Source organism: Sapajus apella, unplaced genomic scaffold, assembly GCF_009761245.1.
Source record: "Sapajus apella isolate SASKATOON/1434 unplaced genomic scaffold, GSC_monkey_1.0 scaffold154, whole genome shotgun sequence".
In the NCBI taxonomy this organism is placed as follows: domain Eukaryota; kingdom Metazoa; phylum Chordata; class Mammalia; order Primates; family Cebidae; genus Sapajus; species Sapajus apella.
This window is the reverse complement of record NW_022437094.1, coordinates 1,699,649-1,720,408: the sequence shown is the minus strand read 5'-3', so window position 1 is coordinate 1,720,408 and position 20,760 is coordinate 1,699,649. Positions and strand designations below refer to the sequence as shown.

General features: G+C 36.9%; 1 long non-coding RNA gene across 1 annotated transcript; it reads right to left on the bottom strand.

Moving 5' to 3' along the window:
- Window positions 1–1,784: 1,784 nt before the first annotated feature.
- On the bottom strand, window positions 1,785–19,168 carry LOC116541711. The gene is made up of 3 exons (XR_004264908.1): window positions 18,956–19,168; window positions 3,305–3,309; window positions 1,785–1,796 (listed from the first exon to the last, which is right to left on the bottom strand). It is a non-coding gene; the product is annotated as an uncharacterized LOC116541711 (long non-coding RNA).
- Window positions 19,169–20,760: the final 1,592 nt, after the last annotated feature.

Sequence of the window (20,760 nt, the reverse complement as noted above, 5' to 3'; positions counted from 1 at the left end):
TAAGAACCTTGAAAAAAGACTTGACGAAATGCTAATGAGAATGGACAAAATAGAAAGGAATATAAGTGAATTGATGGAGCTGAAAAACACAACACGAGAGCTTCGTGAAGCATGCACAAGTTCCAACAGCCGAATTCACCAAGTAGAAGAAAGGATATCAGAGGTCGAAGATGAACTCAATGAAATAATATGGAAAGGCAAGAATAGAAAAAAGGGTAAAAAGGAATGAACAAAGTCTCCAACAAATGTGGGGCTATGTGAAAAGACCTAATCTACGTTTGATAGGTGTACCTGAATGTGAGGAAGAGAATGAATCCAAGCTGGAAAACACTCTTCAGGATATTATCCAGGAAAATTTCCCCAACTTAGCAAGGCAGGCAAATATTCAAGTTCAGGAAATACAGAGAACACCACAAAGATATTCCTCAAGAAGAGTAACCCCAAGGCACATAATCGTCAGATTCACCAGGGTTGAAATGAAGGAGAAAATACTAAGGGCAGCCAGAGAGAAAGATCAGGTTACCCACAAAGGGAAGCCCATCAGACTCACAGCAGACCTCTCAGCAGAAACACTACAAGCCAGAAGAGAGTGGGGGCCAATATTCAACATCCTTAAAGAAAAGAACTTTCAACCCAGAATCTCCTACCCAACCAAATTAAGCTTCATAAGTGAAGGAAAAATAAAGTCCTTTGTGAACAAGAAAGTACTCAGAGATTTCGTCACCACCAGGCCTGCTTTACAAGAGCTCCTGAAAGAGGCTCTACACATATAAAGGAACAACCAGCACCAGCCACTCCAAAAACGTGGCAAATGGTAAAGAGCATCAACACAATGAAGAATCGGCATCAACTAATGGGCAAAACAGCCAGTTAGCACCAAAATGGCAGTATTGAATTCACACATAACAATATTAACCCTAAATGTAAATGGACTAAATACCCTAATCAAAAGACACACACTGGCAAGTTGGATAAAAAGCTAAAACCCATTGGTGTGCTGTATCCAAGAAACCCATCTCACATGCAAGGATACACAAAGGCTCAAAATAAGGGGATGGAGGAAGATTTACCAAGCAAATGGAGAACAAAAAAAAAGCAGGAGTTGCAATTCTCATCACTGATAAATTTGACTATAAGCAACAAAGATCAAAAGAGACAAAGAAGGACATTACATAATGGTAAAAGGATCCATACAACAAGAAGAGCTAATGATCCTAAATATATACACACCCAATACAGGAGCACCCAGATACATAAGGCAAGTTTTTAATGACTTACAAAGAGACTTAGACTCCTACACCCCATTGTCAATATTAGACAGATCAACCAGACAGAAAATTAACAAGGATATCCAGGACCTGAGCTCAGACCTGGACCAAGCAAACATAATAGACATTTACAGAATTATCCACCTCAAATCCACAGAATATACATTCTTCTCAAGAACGAACTTCCATTCACAATTGCCACAAAGAGAATAAAATACCTAGGAATACAACTAACAAGGAACGTAAAGGACCTCTTCAAGGAGAACTACAAGCCACTGCTCAACGAAATAAGAGAGGACACAAACAGATGGAGAAACATTCCATGTTCATGGTTAGGAAGAATCAACATCGTGAAAATGACCATACTGCCCAAAGTAATTTACAGATTCAACGCAATCCCCATCAAGCTAACAATGACCTTATTCACACAACTGGAAAAAAAACACCTTAAACTTCATATGTAACCAAAAGACAGCCCACATAGCTAAGTCAATTTTAAGCAAAAAGAACAAAGCAGGAGGCATCACACTACCGGACTTCAAACTATACTACAAGACTACAGTTATCAAAACAGCATGGTACTGGTACCAAAATAGAGATATAGACCAATGGAAGAGAACAGAGGAATTGGAGGCAACACAACATATCTACAACCATCTGATCTTTGACAAACCTGACAAAAACAAGCAATGGGGAAAGGATTCCCTGTTTAATAAATGGTGTTGGGAAAACTGGCTAGCCATGTGCAGAAAGCAGAAGCTGGGCCCCTTCCTGACACCTAACACTAAAATTAACTCCAGATGGATTAAAGACTTAAACATAAGACCTAACATCATAAAAACCCTAAAAGAAAATCTAGGCAAAACCATTCAGGACATAGGCATAGGCAAGGACTTCATGACCAAAACACCAAAAGCATTGACAACAGAAGCCAAAATAGACAAATGGGACGTAATTAAACTCCACAGCTTCTGCACGGCAAAAGAAACAGTCATTAGAGTGAATCGGCAACCATCAGAATGGGAAAAACTTTATGCAGTTTACCCATCTGACAAATGGCTGATATCCAGAATTTACAAAGAACTAAAACAGATTAACAAGAAAAAAAGAGACAAGCCCATTCAAAAGTGAGCAAAGGATATGAAAAGATACTTTACAAAAGAAGACATACATGAGGCCAACAAACATATGAAAAAATGCTCATCATCACTAGTCATCAGAGAAATGCAAATCAAAACTACATTGAGATACCATCTCATGCCAGTTAGAATGGCGATCATTAAACAATCTGGAGACAACAGATGCTGGAGAGGATGTGGAGAAACAGGAACACTTTTACACTGTTGGTGGGAGTGTAAATTAGTTCAACCATTGTGGAAGACAGTGTGGCGATTCCTCAAGGACCTAGAAATAGAAATTTCATTTGACCCAGCAATCCCATTACTGGGTATATATCCAAAGGATTTTAAATCGTTCTACTATAAGGACACATGCACAAGAATGTTCATTGCAGCACTGTTTACAATAGCAAAGACCTGGAACCTACCCAAATGCCCATCGATGATAGACTGGACAGGGAAAATGTGGCACATATACACCATGGAATATTACACAGCCATCAAAAACGATGTTTCTATGTCCTTTATAAGTGCATGGATGAACCTGGAAACCATCATTCTCAGCAAACTGACACAAGAGCAGAAGGTCAAACACTGCATGTTCTCACTCATAGGCGGGTCTTGAACAATGAGAACACATGGACACAGGGAGCGGAGCACTACACGCTGGGGTCTGTTGGGGGGAATTAGGGGAGGGTCAGTGGGGGGTGGGGAGTTGTGGAGAGATAGCAAGGGGAGAGATGCCAGATGTAGGTGATGGAGAGGAAGGCATCAAATTGCAGTACCACGTGTGTACCTATGCAACAATCTTGCATGTTCTTCACATGTACCCAAAAACCTAAATGCAATAAAATAAATAAATGGGAAAAAAAAGGAATGAACAAAGTCTCCAAGAAATGTGGGACTATGAGAAAAGACCTAATCTATGTATGATAGGTGTGCCTGAATGTGAAGAAGAGAATGAACCAAAGCTGGAAAATACTCTTCAGGATATTATCCAGGAAAACTTCCCCAACCTAGCAAGGCAGGCCAATATTCAAGTCCAGGAAATACAGAGAACACCACAAAGATATTCCTCAAGAAGTGCAACCCCAAGGTACACCAGGATTGAAATAAAGGAGAAAATGCTAAGGGCAGCCAAAGAGAAAGGTCGGGTTATGCAAAGAGGGAAGCCCATAAGACTCACAGCAGATCTCTCAGCAGAAACCCTGCAAGCCCAAAGAGAGTGGGGGCCAATATTCAACATCCTTAAAGAAAAGAACTTTCAACTCAGAATCTCCTATCCAGCCAAATAGCTTCATAAGTGAAGGAAAAATAAAATCCTTTGTGAACAAGCAAGCACTCAGAGTTTTCATCACCACCACACCTGCTTTACTAGAGCTCTTGAAAAAGGCTCCACACATACAAAGGAACAACCAGTACCAGCCAATGCAAAAACATACCAAATTGTAAAGAGCATAAACACAATCATGAATCTGCATCAACTAATGAACAAAACAGCCAGCTAGCATCAAAATGGCAGTAACAAATTCACACATAACAATATTAACCCTAAATGTAAATGAACTAAATCTGTCAATCAAAAGACACAGGCTGGCAAATTGGATAAAAAGCCAAAACCCATCAGTGTGCTGTATCCAGGAAACCCATCTCACATGCAAGGATACACAAAGACTCAAAATAAAGGGATGGAGGAAGATTTACCAAGCAAATGGAGAGAAAAAAAAAAAGCAGGAGTTGCAATTCTCATCTCTGATAAAATAGACTTTAAAGCAACAAAGATCAAAAGAGACAAAGAAGGACATTACATAATGGTAAAAGGATCAATACAACAAGAAGAGCTAACGATCCTAAATATATACACACCCCCCAATACGGGAGCACCCAGATACATAAGGCATGTTCTTAATGACTTAGAAGAAGACTTAGAATCCCACACAATAATGGTGGGAGGCATTAACACCCCATCGTCAATATTAGACAGGTCAACCACACAGAAAATTAACAAGGATATCCAGGACTTGAACTCAGACCTGGAACAAGCAAACTTAATAGACATTTACAGAACTCTCCACCCCAAATTCACAGAATATACATTCATCTCAGCACCACATCACACCTACTCTAAAATTGACCACATAATTGGAAATAAATCACTCCTCAGCGAATGCAAAAGAATGGAAGTCATAACAAACAGTCTCTCAAACCACAGTGCAATCGAGTTAGAACTCAGAATGCAGAAACTAACTCAGAACCGCACAACTTCATGGAAACTGAACAACTGGCTCTGGAATGTTAACAGGATAAGCAATGAAATGAAGGCAGAAATAAAGATGTTCTTCGAAACCAATGAGAATGAAGACACAACATACCAGACTCTTTGGAACATATTTAAAGCAGTCTCTAGAGGAATATATACAGCAATAAGTGCTCACATGAGAAGCAATGAGAGATCTAAAATTGACACCCTATCGTCAAAATTGAAAGAGCTAGAGGAGCAAGATCAAAAAATCTCAAAATCTAGCAGAAGACAAGAAATAGCTAAGATCAGAGCAGAACTGAAGGAGATAGAGACACAAAAAACCCTTCAAAAAATCATAAATGCAGTAGCTTGTTTTTCAAAAAGATCAACAAAGTAGACCACTAGCCAGATTAATAAAAAAGAAAAGAGAGAATAACCAAATTGATGCAATAAAAATGATAAAGGGGATATCACCACAGACTCCACAGTAATTCAAACCATCATCAGAGATTATTACAAACAACTCTATGCACATAAACTAGTAAACCTGGAAGAAATGGATAAATTCCTGGACCCTTGCCTCCTCCCAAGCCTAAACCAGGAAAAAGTTGAAACCCTGAATAGACCAATAACAAGGTCTGAAGCTGAGGCAGCAGTTAAGACTTTACCACCCAAAAAAAGCCCAGGTCCTGATGGGTTCACAGCCGAAGTTTACCAGACATACAAAGAGGAGCTCGTACCATTCCTTCTGAAACTATTCCAAATAATCCAAAAAGAGGGAATCCATCCCAAATCATTTTATGAGACTAACATCATCCTGATACCAAAACCCGGCAGAGAATAAACAAGAAAAGAAAACTTCAGGCCAATACCCATGATGAACATAGATGCAAAAATCTTCAATAAAATACTGGTAAGCCGATTGCAACAGCACATCAAAAAGCTTATCCTCCATGATCAAGTAGGTTTCATCCCAGTGATTCAAGGCTGGTTCAATATACGCAAGTCTATAAACGTAATTTGCCACATAAACAGAACCAAAGACAAAAACCACATGATTATCTCAATAGATGCAGAGAAGACCTTTGACAAAATTCAACAGCCCTTTATGCTAAGAACCCTCAATAAACTAGGTATTGACGGAACATATCTCAAAATAATAAAAGCTATTTACGACAAACCAACAGCCAATATCATACTGAATGGGCAAAAACTGGAACCATTCCCTTTGAAATCTGGCACTAGACAAGGATACCTGCTCTCACCACTCCTGTTCATTATAATACTGGAAGTTCTAGACAGAGCAATCAGGCAAGAAAAAGAAATAAAGTGTATTCAAACAGGAAAGGAGAAAGTACAATTGTCTCTATTTGCAGATGACATGATTGTATATTTAGAAGACCCCATCGTCTCAGCCCAAAATCTCCTAAAACTGATAAGCAACTTCAGCAAAGTCTCTGGATACAAAATCAATGTGCAAAAGCCACAAGCATTCCTATACACCAATAACAGACTTAAAGAGAGCCAAATCAAGAACGAACTGTCATTCACAATTGCTACAAAGAGAACAAAATACCTAGGAATACAACTAACAAACAGATGGAGAAATATTCCATGTTCATGGTTAGGAAGAATCAATATCGTGAAAATGGCCATACTGCCCAAAGTAATTTACAGATTCAACGCAATCCCCATCAAGCTACTAATGACCTTATTCACAGAACTGGAAAAAACCACCTTAAACTTCATATGGAAACAAAAGCGAGCCCACATAGCCAAGTCAATTCTTTTTTTTTTTCTTTTCAGATTTCCAGTTTTTATTTTTCTTCACTGTTTTCTGAAAAAAAAAATCTCATTTAAAATTTTAATCAACTTTCAGAAGACAAACTTTTACTTTGTGTTTAAATTTATAAATCTATTGATACAATGAAGTGAGAGAATAATGTTTGATCTACCACCAAATGTGTAGGGTTGCTTAATAAAATAATCTATTATACTATTTGTTTGATAATATTTTTAGTGTTAAACCACTTTGTGTTTTTCATGTATCATTATGTAGATCCTGAAATGATTGAATAGGAATAGAGTTACTGAGCTATGGACATCTTTGGAACCATTTCATGTCTGTAGTCTTGCTCTTCATTAAATGACATGTGGTTTATTTATTTTTATTTATTTTTTATTTTTTTTATTTTTATTTTATTTTTTTTCCCATTTATTTTATTGTATTTTAGGTTTTGGGGTACATGTGAAGAACATGCACAATTGTTGCATAGGAACACACATGGCAGTGTGATTTGCTGCCTTCCTCCCCATCACCTACATCTGGCATTTCTCCCCTTGCTATCTCTCCCCAGCTGGGGTCAATTCTAAGTAAAAAGAACAAAGCAGGAGGCATCACATTACTGGGCTTCAAACTATACTACAAGGCTATAGTAATTAGAAAAGCATGGTACTGGTACCATAACAGAGATATAGACCAATGGAACAAACGGAGGCCTCGGAGGCAACACAACATATCTACAACCATCCAATCTTTTACAAACCAGAAAAAAACAAGCAATGGGGAAAGGATTCCTTATTTAATAAATGGTGTTGGCTAAACTGGCTAGCCATGTGCAGAAAGCAGAAACTGGACCCCTTCCTGACGACTTAGACTAAAATTAACTCCAGTTGGGTTAAAGATTTAAACATAAGACCTAACACCATAAAAACCCTAAAAGAAAATCTATGAAAAACCATTCAGGACATAGGCGTAGGCAAGGACTTCATGACCAAAACACCAAAAACATTGGCAACAAAAGCCAAAATAGACCAATGGGACCTAATCAAACTCCACAGCTTCTGCACAGCAAAAGAAACAGTCATTAGAGTGAATTGGCAACCAACAGAATGGGAAAAAATTTTTGCAGTTTACCCATCTGACAAAGGGCTGATATCCAGAATTTATGAAGAACAAAAACAGATCTACAAGAAAAAAACAAAAAAGCCCATTCAACATTGGGTGAAGGATATGAACAGACACTTTACAAAAGAAGACATATGTAAGGCCAACAAATATTTGAAAAAATGCTCATCATCACTGGTCATTAGAGAAATGCATATCAAAACTACATCGAGATACCATCTCATGCCACTTAGAATGGCAATCGTTAAATAATCTGGAGACAACAGATGCTGGAGAAGATGTGGAGAAATAGGAACAATTTTACACTGTTTGTGGGAGTGTAAATTAGTTCAACCATTGTGGAAGACAGTGTGGCGATTCCTTAAGGACCTAGAAATAGAAATTTCATTTGACCCAGCAATCCCATTACTGGGTATATATCCAAAGGATTATAAATCGTTCTACTATAAGGACACATGCACACGAATGTTCATTGCAGCACTGTTTACAGTAGCAAAGACCTGGAACCTACCCAAATGCCCATCGATGATAGACTGGACAGGGAAAATGTGGTGCATATACACCATGGAATATTATGCAGCCATCAAAAATGATGAGTTCGTGTCCTTTGTAGGGACATGGATGAACCTGGAAACCATCATTCTCAGCAAACTCAAACAAGAGCAGAAAATCAAACACCGCATGTTCTCACTCATAGGCGGGTGTTGAACAATGAGAACACATGGACACAGGGAGGGAAGCACTACACACTGGGGTCTGTTGGGGGGATATGAGGGAGGGATGGGGTGGTGGGGATGTGGGGAGAGATAGCATGGGGTGAAATGCCAGATATTGGTGAAGTGGAGGAAGGCCGCAAATCACACTGCCATGTGTGTACCTATGCAATAATCTTGCATGTTGTTCATATGTACCCCAAAACCTAAAATGCAATTAAAATAAACAGAAAAAAAAGATTATAGGAACTGCTTATTAGAATAAACAGTTTAGAGTAGAACATAAATGACATAATGGGGATGAAAAATAACATGGGAACTTCATGAAACATACACAAGTATCAATAGCCAAATCAATCAAGCAGAAGAAAGGCTATCAGAGATTGAAGATCAACTTAATGAAATAAAATGTGAAGACAAGATTAAAGAAAAAAATAATGAAAAGTAACAAATGAAGCCTTCAAGAAATATGGGACTATGTGAAAAGACCAAACCAACATTTGATTGGTGTACCTAAAAGTAACAGGGAGAATGAAAACAAGTTAGGAAACACACTTCAGAATGTTGCCCAGGAGAACTTCCTCAACACAAAAAGATAGGCCAACATTTATATTCAGGAAATACGGAGAATACCACTAAGATACTACCTGAGAATAGCAACCTCAACACACATAATTGTCAGATTCTTCAAGGCTGAAATGAAGGAAAAAATGTTAAGGGCAACCAAAGAGAAAGGTTAGGTTACCTACAAAGGGAAGTCCATTAGACTAACAGCAGATCTCTCTGCAGAAACCCTACAAGCCAGAAGAAGTGTGGGCCACTATTAAACATTCTCAAAAAGATTTTTGTGTGTGTGTTTGTTCACCACGTACAACATGTTGTATTGAAGTATATATACACTGTGGAATGATTAAATCTTGCTAGTTATCATGTGCATTACCTCACATAGTTATATTTTTGGTGAGAACATTACATTCTTTTTCTTAGCATATTCAAGCATACAATATATTCTTAACTATAGTTACCATGTTGCACAACAAATTTCTTAAACTGATTTCTCCTATTTAACTGATATGTTTTTTATTTTTAATAGAGAGAATTAAGCCTCTTATTTTGAAATTTTAAGTGTTCCTATAATATTTATTTTATGGTTAATATTGTTTTAATTTTGATTTACATGCAGGTTTTTTTTTTTTTTGGTGGGTATGTGGATGGGAGGGGAAATTAGTTTGTCAGTAGAATGAGACAGGGCCTGGTATCTGTCCCTGGCTTTGAGGGACAGACTCAGGCTGGGGAGTGGCTGTGGGAGCCAGGGACTGTATAATCTGTAACACTTGATTAGCACTAGGAGGCTGGGCTGAGGGAGCTGGAGGGCTCAGCATGGGGTGGAGCTGAGGAATTAAGTCCAGAAAGGTTTTGGGAATAAGCCCCAAGTCTACAGGAGCAAGCAGACTTGTCATCCTATCTGTGGATCTCAAGCCCCCAGTCACTGGAAGGAGGCTCACAGACAGGACTCTAGACCTTTCAGTGAAACTCTAATGAGAGCAGGGGAGGGTGTGGTCAGTGGAGGGAGACTGGAAACTAAAAGTTTAAGATAGGAATGGATGTAACTAATAACAATTGCTTCCACTCTCTCTGCCACCATCAGTCCATCATCAGGAACATCATGCTTGTATTGGGTTAAAATGACAATTTTACATAGTGACTTATAGGCTACACTTTGAATTACTACTCATGTTTTCTGATTGTAGAACTACCATATTTTTAGTAAATAACACTGAGGAAACAAATAACTCTATTAACAACAGGGAACAACTCAAACTGGCCTTAGCCAAAGGAGAATTGATTTAGTAAAAGGGAGAGAGGAGCTATCTTCAACAATAAACCCAGGGGTTCAGATGATACCATCAAATTACTATCTCCCCTTTCCGTTTCTTTTTATTTTTAATTGATATGCTAATTTTATAGATTTGGGGATATGGTGTTTCAATATGTGTAAATATCGTATAATAATTCAATAAGAGCAATAAGTATATCCATCACTTCAAATAATTATCATTTATTTGTGGTTATAACAAACATAATTCTTCCAGCAATTTTGAGATATACAATCCTACATTGTTGACTCTAGTCACCTTACTGTGCAATGGAATAACAGGATGTATTCTTCCTTTCCCATTGTAACTTTGTACCTATTAACTATTTTCTTTCTACTCCCACCTTCCCCCACCATCCTCAGTCCCTGGTAACCACTCTTCTATTCACTACTTCTATGAGATCAACTATTTTAGATTCTGCATTTGAGTGAGAACATATAATATTTTTTTCAGTGCCTGGCTTATTCTACTCAATATCATGACCTCCAAGTTCATCTTTGCTGCCAAAAATGACAGGTTTGCATTTTTTATGAGTGAATAATAGTCCATCATGAATATACATCATACTTTCTTCATTTTTTTTTTGCTTTTATACTTAAAGTTTTGAGGTACATGTGCAGATCGTACAGGATTGTTACATAGGTATGCACATGCCATGGTAGTTCGCTGCATCTATACCCCCAGTCAACTAAGTTAGGTATTTCTCTTAATGTTATCCCTCCCCAATAGCCCCACCACCTGCTATCCCTCCCATAATCCTTCCATCCCCCAACAGGCCCCAGTGTGTGATGTTCCCCTCCCTAGGTCCATGTATTCTCATTGTTCAACACCCACTTATGAGTGACATCATGCAGTATTTGGTTTTCTGTTCTTGTGTCAGTTTGCTGAGAATGATGGTTTCCAGATTCATTCATGTTCCTGCAAAGGACATGAACTCATCTTTTTTATGGCTGCATAGCATTCCATGGTGTATATGTGTCACATTTTCTTTATTCAGTCTATTATTGGTGGGCATTTGGGTTGGATCCAAATCTTTCCTATTGTAAACAGTGCCACAATGAATATACGAGTGCATGTGTCTTTATAATACAATGATTTTTAATCCTTTGGGTAGATACCCAGAAATGGGATTGCTGGGTCAAATGATATTTCTATTTCTAAATCCTTGAGGAACCGCCACACTATCTTCCATAATGGTTGAACTAATTTACATTCCCACCAACAGTGTAAAAGTGTCCCTATTTCTCCACATACTCTCCAGCATCTGTTGTCTCCAGATTTTTTAATGATCACCATTCTAAGTGACATGAGATGGTATCTCAATAAGGTTTTCATTTACATTTCTCTAAGGACCAACGATGAACATGTTTTCATGTGTTTATTGGCTGCATAGATGGCTCCCCTGGAAAGTGTCTGTTCATATCTTTTGCCCACTTTTTGTTGGGGCTGTTTGGTTTTTTTGTGTGTAAATTTATGTTAGTTCTTTGTAGATTTGGATTTAGCCCTTTGTCAGATGGGTAGATTGTAAATTATTTTTCCCATTCTGTTGATTGTTGGCTCACCCTAATGATAGTTTCTTTGGCTGTGCAGAAGCCCTTAAGTTTAATTAGATAACATTGGTCTATTTTGGCTTTTGTTGCCATTGCTTTGGGTGTTGTAGTCATGAAGTCCTTGCCTATGTCTATGTCCTGAATGGTATTGTCTATGTTTTCTTTTAGGATTTTTATGGTGTTAAGTCTTATGTTTAAATCTTTAATACATCTTGAGTTAATTTTTGTATAATGTGTAAGGAAGGGGTCTAGTTTCAGCTTTCTGCACATAGCTAGTCAGTTTTCCCAACACCATTTGTAAAACAGGAAATCCTTTCCCTTTTGCTTATTTTTGTCAGGTTTGTCAAAGATCAGATGGTTGCAGATGTGTGGCATTATATCTCTGTTTTGGTACCAGTACCATGCTGTTTTGATTATTGTAGCCTTGTAGTATAGTTTGAAGTGAGGTAGCGTGATGCCTCCAGTTTTTTTGTTTGTTTGTTTAGAATTGTCTTGGCATATCCATACAAAGTTTATGGTGTTTTCGGTTCCATATAAAGTTTAAGGTGTTTTTTTTTTTTTTTCAATTCTACAAAGAAGGCCAATGGTAGCTTGATGAAGATAGCATTGAATTCATAAATTACTTTGGGAAGTATGGCCATTTTCAAGATATTGATTCTTCCTAACCATGAGCACAGAATTTTTTTGCATCTGTTTTTGTCCTGTCTTATTTTCTTTAGCAGTGGTTTGTAGGTTCTCTTTGAATAGGTCCTTCACATTCTTGTTAGTTGTATTCCTAGCTATCTTATTCTCTTTGTAGCAATTGTGAATGGGAGTTCACTCTCAAAGAGAAGAATTAACCCGGAATATCATATCAAGTCAAACTAAACTTCAAGTGAAGCAATGAAATACTTTACAGACAAGCAAATGCTAAGGAATTTTTGTCACCACTGGGACTGCCTTACAAGAGCTCCTGAAGAAATCACTATATATTGGAAAGAAAAAGCCAATACCAGACATTTCAAAAACACTCCAAATTATAAAGACCAATAACACTATGAAGAAACTGCATCAACTAATGTGCACAATAACCAGCAAGTGTCATGATAACGAGATCAAATTCACACATAGCAATATTGAGCTTAAATATAAATGGGCTAAATTCCCCAATTAAAAGACAGAGACTAGCAAATTGGATAAAGAGTCAAGGCCCATCGGTGTGCTGTATTAAGGACACACAGGCCATGTGCAAAGACACACATAGGCTCAAAATAAAGGAATGGAGGAATATTTACCACGCAAATGGAAAGAAAAAAAAAAAGCAGTGGTTGCAATCCTAGTCTCTGATAAAACAGTCTTTAAAATAACAAAGATCAAAAAAGACAAAGAAAGGCATTACATAGTTGTAAAAGGATCAATGCAACAAAAAGTTAACTAACCTAAATATATATGCACTCAATACAAGATTCATAAAAGAAGTTCTTAGAGATCTACAGAGAGACTTATACTCCTACACACTAATAGTGGGAGACTTTAACACCCTACTTTCAATATTAGACAGATCAGGCCAGGTGTGGTGGCTCAAGCCTGTAATCCCAGCACTTTGGGAGGCCGAGGCGGGTGGATCACGAGGTCAAGAGATCGAGACCATCCTGGTCAACACGGTGAAACCCCATCTCTATTAAAACACAAAAAATTAGCTGGGCATGGTGGTGCGTGCCTGTAATCCCAGCTACTCAGGAGGCTGAGGCAGGAGAATTGCCTGAACCCAGGAGGCGGAGGTTGCGGTGAGCCGAGATCACACCATTGCACTCCAGCCTGGGTAACATGAGTGAAACTCCGTCTCAAAAAAAAAGAAAAATTAGACAGATCAATGAGACAGAAAATTAACAAGGATATTCAGGACTTAAGCTCAGCTCTGGATCAAGTGGACCTAATAGACATCAACAAAATTCTTCACCCCAAGTCAACAGAGTGTACATTCTTCCCAGCACCATATAGCACATATTCTATAATTGACCACAAATTGGAAGTAAAACACTCCTCAGCAAACGGAAAAGAACAGAATTCAAAACAGTTTTTCAGACCACAGTGCAATCAAATTAGAACTCAGAATTAAGAAACTTACTCAATGCTATACAATCTCATGGAAACTGACCAACCTGCTTCTGATTGACTACGGGGTAAATCACAAAATTAATGCAGAAATTTTAAAAAAAGTTTTGAAAACAAAAAGAAAATGTACCAAAATCTCTGAGACACAGCTAAAGCAATGTTAAGAGAAAAATTTATAGCAATAACAGCCCACATCAGAAAGCTAGAAAGATCTAAAATCAACATCCTATTATCACAATTAAAGGAACTAGAGAAGCAAGAGCAAACAAGTTCAAAAGCTAGCAGAAGACAAAAAATAACTAAGGTTGGATCAGTACTGAAGGAGAGACACAAAACATTCTTTAAAAAATTAGTAAACCCAGGAGCTGGTTTATTGAAAGGATTAAATAAAAAACATATAGACCACTGGCCAGACAAATATAGAGGAAAAGAGAGAAGAATCAAATAGAAACAATAAATTATTATAAAGGCATATCACCACTGAACCCACAGAAATACAAACTACCCTCAGAGAATACTAAAAAAAAAAAAAAAAAAAAAAAAAAAAAAAAAAACAAGGAGAACACATGGACACAGGGAGGGGAGCACTACACACTGGGGTCAGTTGGGGGGAAATAGGGGAGGGACGGTGGGGGGTGGGAAGCTGGGGAGAGATAGCAAGGGGAGAAATGCCAGATGTAGGTGATGGGGAGGAAGGCAGCAAATCACACTGCCACGTGTGTTCCTATGCAACAATTTTGCATGTTCTTCACATGTACCCCAAAACCTAAAATGCAATAAAATAAATGGGAAAAAAAAATCTCAATGCGAAATGAACTAGAAAACTTATGATAAATTGATAAATTTCTGGAGATATACACCCTCCCAAGATCAAACCAGGAAGAAGTTGAATCCCTGAATAGACCAATAACAAATTCTGAAACTGAAAAGGCAATTAATAGCCTACCAAACAAACAAACAAAAAATACACAACCAGATGGATTCACAGGCGAATTCCACCACAGGTACAAAAAGAAGCTGATAACATTTTTTTTCTGAAATTATTCCTAACAATAGAAAAAGAGAGACTCCTCCCTAAATCAGTTTTATGAGCCCAACATCATCCTGATACCAAAACCTCACAGAGACACAACAAAAAATGAAAATTTCTGACAAATACCCCTGATGAACATCGATGTGGAAATCCACAATAAAATACTGGCAAACCAAACCCAGCAGCACATCTAAAAGCTTAACCGCTACGATCACATCAGCTTCATCCCTGGGATGAAAGGCTGGTTCAACATACACAAATCAATAAATGTAATCAATCACATAAACAAAACCAAAGATGAAAACCACATGATTATCTCAATAGATGCAGAAAAGGCCTTTGATAAAATTCAACACCTCTTCATGCTAAAAACTCTCAATAATCAAGGTACTGATGGAACATATCTCAAAATAATTAGAGCTATTTATGACAAACCCATAGTCAATATCACACTGAATGGTCAAAAGCTGGAAGTATTCCTTTTGAAAACCGGCACAAGACAAGGATACCCTTTCTCACCAACGTAGTGTTTGAAGTTCTGGCCAGGGAAATCAGGCAAGAGAAAGAAGAAAAAAAAAAAAAAACTGTTTTCAAATAGGAAGAGAGGAAGTCAAATTGTCTCTGTTTGGTGATGACATGATTGCATATTTAGAAAATCCTACCGTCTCAGCCCCAAATCTCCTTAAGCTGATAAGCAACTTCAGCAAGGTCTCATGATGCAAAATCAATCTGCAGAAATCACAAGAATTTCTATACACCAATAACAGACAAAAAGAGAGCCAAACCATGAGTGAACTCACATTCACAATTGCTACAAAGGGAATAAAATACCTATGAAGAAAACTTACAGGAGATGTGAAGGACCTCTTCAAGGAGGACTACAAACCACAGCTCAAGGAAATAAGAAAGAACAAAAACAATGGGAAAATCATTTCATGCTCATGGATAGCAATAATCAATATTGTGAAAATGGCCGTACTTCCCAAAGTAATTTATAGATTCAAAGCTATTCCCATCAAGCCACCATTAACTTTCTTCACATAATTAGAAACAACTACTTTAAATTTCATATGAAACAAAAAAGAGCCCACATAGCCAGGACAATCCTAAGCAAAAAGAATGAAGCTGCAAGCACCACGTTATCTGACTTTTAACTATACTGCAAGGCTACAGTAACCAAAAGAGCATGATACTGGTACCAAAACAAATATATAGATGAATGGAACACAACAGAGGCTTCAGAAACAACACCACACATCTACAACCATGTGATCTTTGACAAACTTGAAAAACAAGCAACGTGAAAAGGATTCCCTATTTAATAAACAGTGTTGGAAAAACTGGCTAGCCATATGCAGAAAACTGAAACTGAAACCTTACACCTTATACAAAAACTAACTCAAGATTAATTAATGATTTAAAAGTAAGACCTAAAACCATAAAAACCCTAGAAGAAAACCCAGGCAGTACCATTCAGGACATAGGCATGGGAAGAGACTTCATGACTAAAACGCCTGAAGCAATGGAAACCAAAGCCAAAATTGATAAATGGGTTTAATCAAACTAAAGAGCTTCTGCATAGCAAAAGAAACTATCATCAGAAAACAGGCAAATCTACAAAATGAGAGACAATTCTATCCACCTGACAAAGGACTAATATCTAGAATCTACAATAAACTTAAAAAAATTTACAAGAAAAAAAAACCCAACAACTCCAAATTAAAACCACAATGTGATACCATCTCATGCCAGTTAGAATGGCAATCAATAAAAAGTCAGAAAACAACAGATGCTGGACAGAATGTGGAGAAATAGAAATACTTTTACACTGTTTGTAGGTGTGTAAATTAATTCAATCATTGTGGAAAACAGTGTGATGATTCCTTAAGAATCTAGAACTAGAAATACCATTTGACCTAGCAATGCACACGTACGTTTATTGCAGCACTATTCACAATTGAAAAGACTTGGAGCCAACCCAAATGTCCATCAATGTTAGACTGGGTAAAGAAAATGTGGCGCATACACACCATGGAATAATATGCAGTTATAAAAAAAAAAAAAAAGAGTTCATGTCTTTTGCAGGACACAGATAAAGCTGGAAAGTATCATTCTCAGCAAACTAACACAGGAACAGAAAACCAAACACCGCACGTCCTCACTCATAAGTGGCAGTCGAACAGTGAGAACACAAGGACACATTGAGTGAGAACACAGTCAGGGAGGACACAGGCAGTTGAACAGTGAGAACACAAGGAACACTCATCACATACCGGGGCTTGTCAGGGGGAAAGGGTGCAATGGGAGGGATAGCATTTGGAGAAGTATCTAATGTAGATGATGGGTGCAGCAAGTCACCATGTCACATGTATACCTATGTAACAAACCTGCACATTCTGCACATGTATTTCAGAACTTAAATAATAACAACAATATAATAATAATAATAAATCTAACATTACACCTAGGGAATCTAGAAAAAAAGAAAACTAACACCAAAGCTAGCAGAAAGAAAGAAATAACAAATTTCTTAACGAAATTAAATAAATTTGAAATATAAAAAACTTACAAAAATAATCGATGAAACCAAAAGTTTTTTTTTAAAGGATAAACAAGATTTATAGACCACTAGATACATTAACAACAGCAAAAACAACAACAACAACAACAACAAAGATGGAAATACCCAAATAAGTGTGATCAGAAATGACAAAAGTGACATTTCAACCAATCTCATGGAAATACAAGAGATTTTCAGGGAAAACTATGAACACCTCTAAGCACACAAACCAGAAAGATGAATAAATTCTTGGAAAAACAATATCTCCCAAGATTGAATCAGAAAAAAATTGAAACAGTGAACAGATCAATATCAAGTTCTAAAATTGAATCGGTAATAATAAATCTACCAAAAAGAGCCCCAGAACATACGGATTCACAGCCAAGATCTACCAGATGTACAAAAGACTGATATCAATTCCACTGAAACTGTTCTAAAAATCGAGAAGGAACTCCTCACTAACTCATTCTACAATACCGAAAATGGTCAAAGATATAATGAAATGGAAAACTTCAGGTGAATACGCTTCATAAACATAGATGCAAAAATCCTCAACAAAATACTCTCAAGCCAAATTTAACACCACGTGAAAAAGGTAATTTACAATGATCAACTAGGCTTCACTTCTAGGAAGTAATATTCATTCAAATTATGCAAATAAATATAATGTTTTACCCAATAAATAGCACTAAAAACAAAAATGAAATGCATAATCATTTTAGTAGATACAGAAAAAGCTTTTGATAATATCCAACATACTTCTTGATTTAAAAAAAAAAAAGAAAACCTTCAGTGAACTAGGCTTTGAAGGAACGTACCTCAAAATAAGAAGAGCCATTTATAAAATATTGACAGCCAACATCATACTAAATGGATAAAATCTGGAAGCATTCCCCTTGAAAACTGGAATAAGACAAGAATGCAGACCCTCAGCCCTCCTTTTCTAGATAGTATAGAAAGTACTAGCCAGAGCAATCAGGCAAGAGAAATTAATAAAGTGCACCCAATTTGGAAATAAATTATTAAGCTATCTGTTTTCACTGACAATATGCTAAACCTAGAAAATCCTAAAAAGTCTGCCAAAAGACTTCTGGAACTGGAAAAAAAAAAAAGCCTCACTAAAGTTTCAGGATACAAAGTTAATGTACAAAAATTAGTAGCATTGCTATACACTGATTATGTTCAAACTTAGATCCAAATCAAGAATGTAATTACATTTACAATAGACACATACAAAATAAAATACTAATGAATAAAGCTCATTAAGGAGGTAAATAATCTCTACAAAGAGAATTGTAAAACACTGTTGAAAGCAATCACGGATACCACAAATAAATTTAAAAAGGTAATATTCTATGCTTATAAATTGTGAGAATCAATATTATTACAGTGACCATGTTGCCCAAAGCTATCTACAAATTCAACACTCTTCCTGTCAAATTATTCATGTCATTTTTTCACAGAATTGGATAAACAACAAAAAAAAACCTATTCTAACATAAACATTGAAACAAACACAAAAAAAAATCACTTGAATAAACAAAGTAACCCTTACCAAAAAGACCAAAGCAGCAAGCATCACATTATCGGACTTCAAATTATACTATAAAGCTACGGTAACCAAAAGAGCATAGTACTCCTAAAAAACAGACACATAGACCAATGGGACAGAATAAAGATATCGGAGACAAAGCCATACATCTAGAGCCACCTGATCTTTCAAAAAGTTGACAGAAATTAGCAATGAGAGGACTCCCATTTCAATAAATCATGCTGGGATAGTTGACTAGTTATATGCAGAAGAAAAATACTGGACCTCTTTTTTTAATGCTGCAGGAAAATTAACTCAAGATAAATAACAGAAATAAATGTAACAAATTGAACCATAAGAATCATGTAGTAAATCCTAGGAAACTTGATTTTGAGACATTGGCCTTGACAAAGAACTTATGACTAAGTTCTCTAAAGCAATTACAACCCACACCCCATTATTTCACAAGTGGTACCTAATTAAACTACGGAGCTTCTGTGCAGCAAAAGAAACTATCAACAGAGTAAACAAACCTCCTACAAAATGGAAGAAAATATTTACAAACTAAGCTTCCAACATAAGTCTAATATCAAGAATCTGTAAGGATTCAAACAACTGAACAAGCAAAAAACGTAACAAATAAATAATGACATTAGAAAACAGGCAAAAGACATGAACAGACGCTTCTCAAAAGAAGACATACATGCAGCCAACAGACATTTAAAAATGTCAGGTATAGGGTACGGGGAGATGAAGGCAGCAAAACACCTTGCCAGGTATATACTTATGCAACAATCCTGCATGATCTGCACAAGTACCCCAGAACCTAAAGTACAATAAAACAAGAAAGCTTCAAATTACTAATGATCAGAGAAATGCTAATCAAAACCACAATGAGATGCTATCTCATACCAATCAGAATGTCTACTATTTTTATTTTTTAAAAAGTCAAAAACCAACAGATGTTGGAGAGACTGCCGAGCAAAGGGAAGTTATATACTGTTTGGGGAAATGCAAATCAGTTCAACCACTGTATAGAACAGTTTGGATATTTCTGAAAGAACCCAGAACAATCACTCAATCCAGCAATTTCATTACTGGACATAAACCCAAAAGAAAACAAATTGTTCTACTGAAAAGACACATGTATATGTATGTTTATTGCAGCACTAGTCACAATAGCAAAGACATGAAATCAACCTAGGTGCCCATCAAGCATGGATTAGATAGAGAAAATATGGTACATACACACCATGAAACACTATGCATCCATAAAATTGTACAAAGTTGTGTCCTTTGAAACAATGTGATTGCAGCTTGAGGCCATTATCCTAAGCAGATTAACACAGGAGCCAATAATAATAATAATAACAACAATAATACATTAAATACCACATGTTCTCTCTTATAAGTGGGTGCTGAACATTGAATAAACATGGACGTAAAGATGGAAACAACAGACGCTGGGGAGTACTAGAGGAAGAAGGTTTAGAAAAGGTATGCATTGAAAATCTGTCTGCCTGTTAGACAATATGCTCACTGCCGGGGCAATGGAATCATTTGTAAACCAAGTCTGAGCAATACAGTTTACATATGTAACAAATCTACTAATGTACCCCTTGAGCCTAAAATAAGAGTCAAAAAATAAAAGAAGGAATTCTCTCTCTGCCTAATTGTCTTTTAGCTGGGACATCTGTCTTCTGCTGCCTCTGGACTTAGACTCACTGGAAATTGTGTCATTGTTTCTCCTGTTTCTCAGGCCTTTGGACTCAGATTGGAACTATATCATCAGCTCTCCTTAGGTCTCTACTTGGTCTCCATAGCAATGTGAACCAATTTTTGTTATACGTAAGTAAATCATGTGTT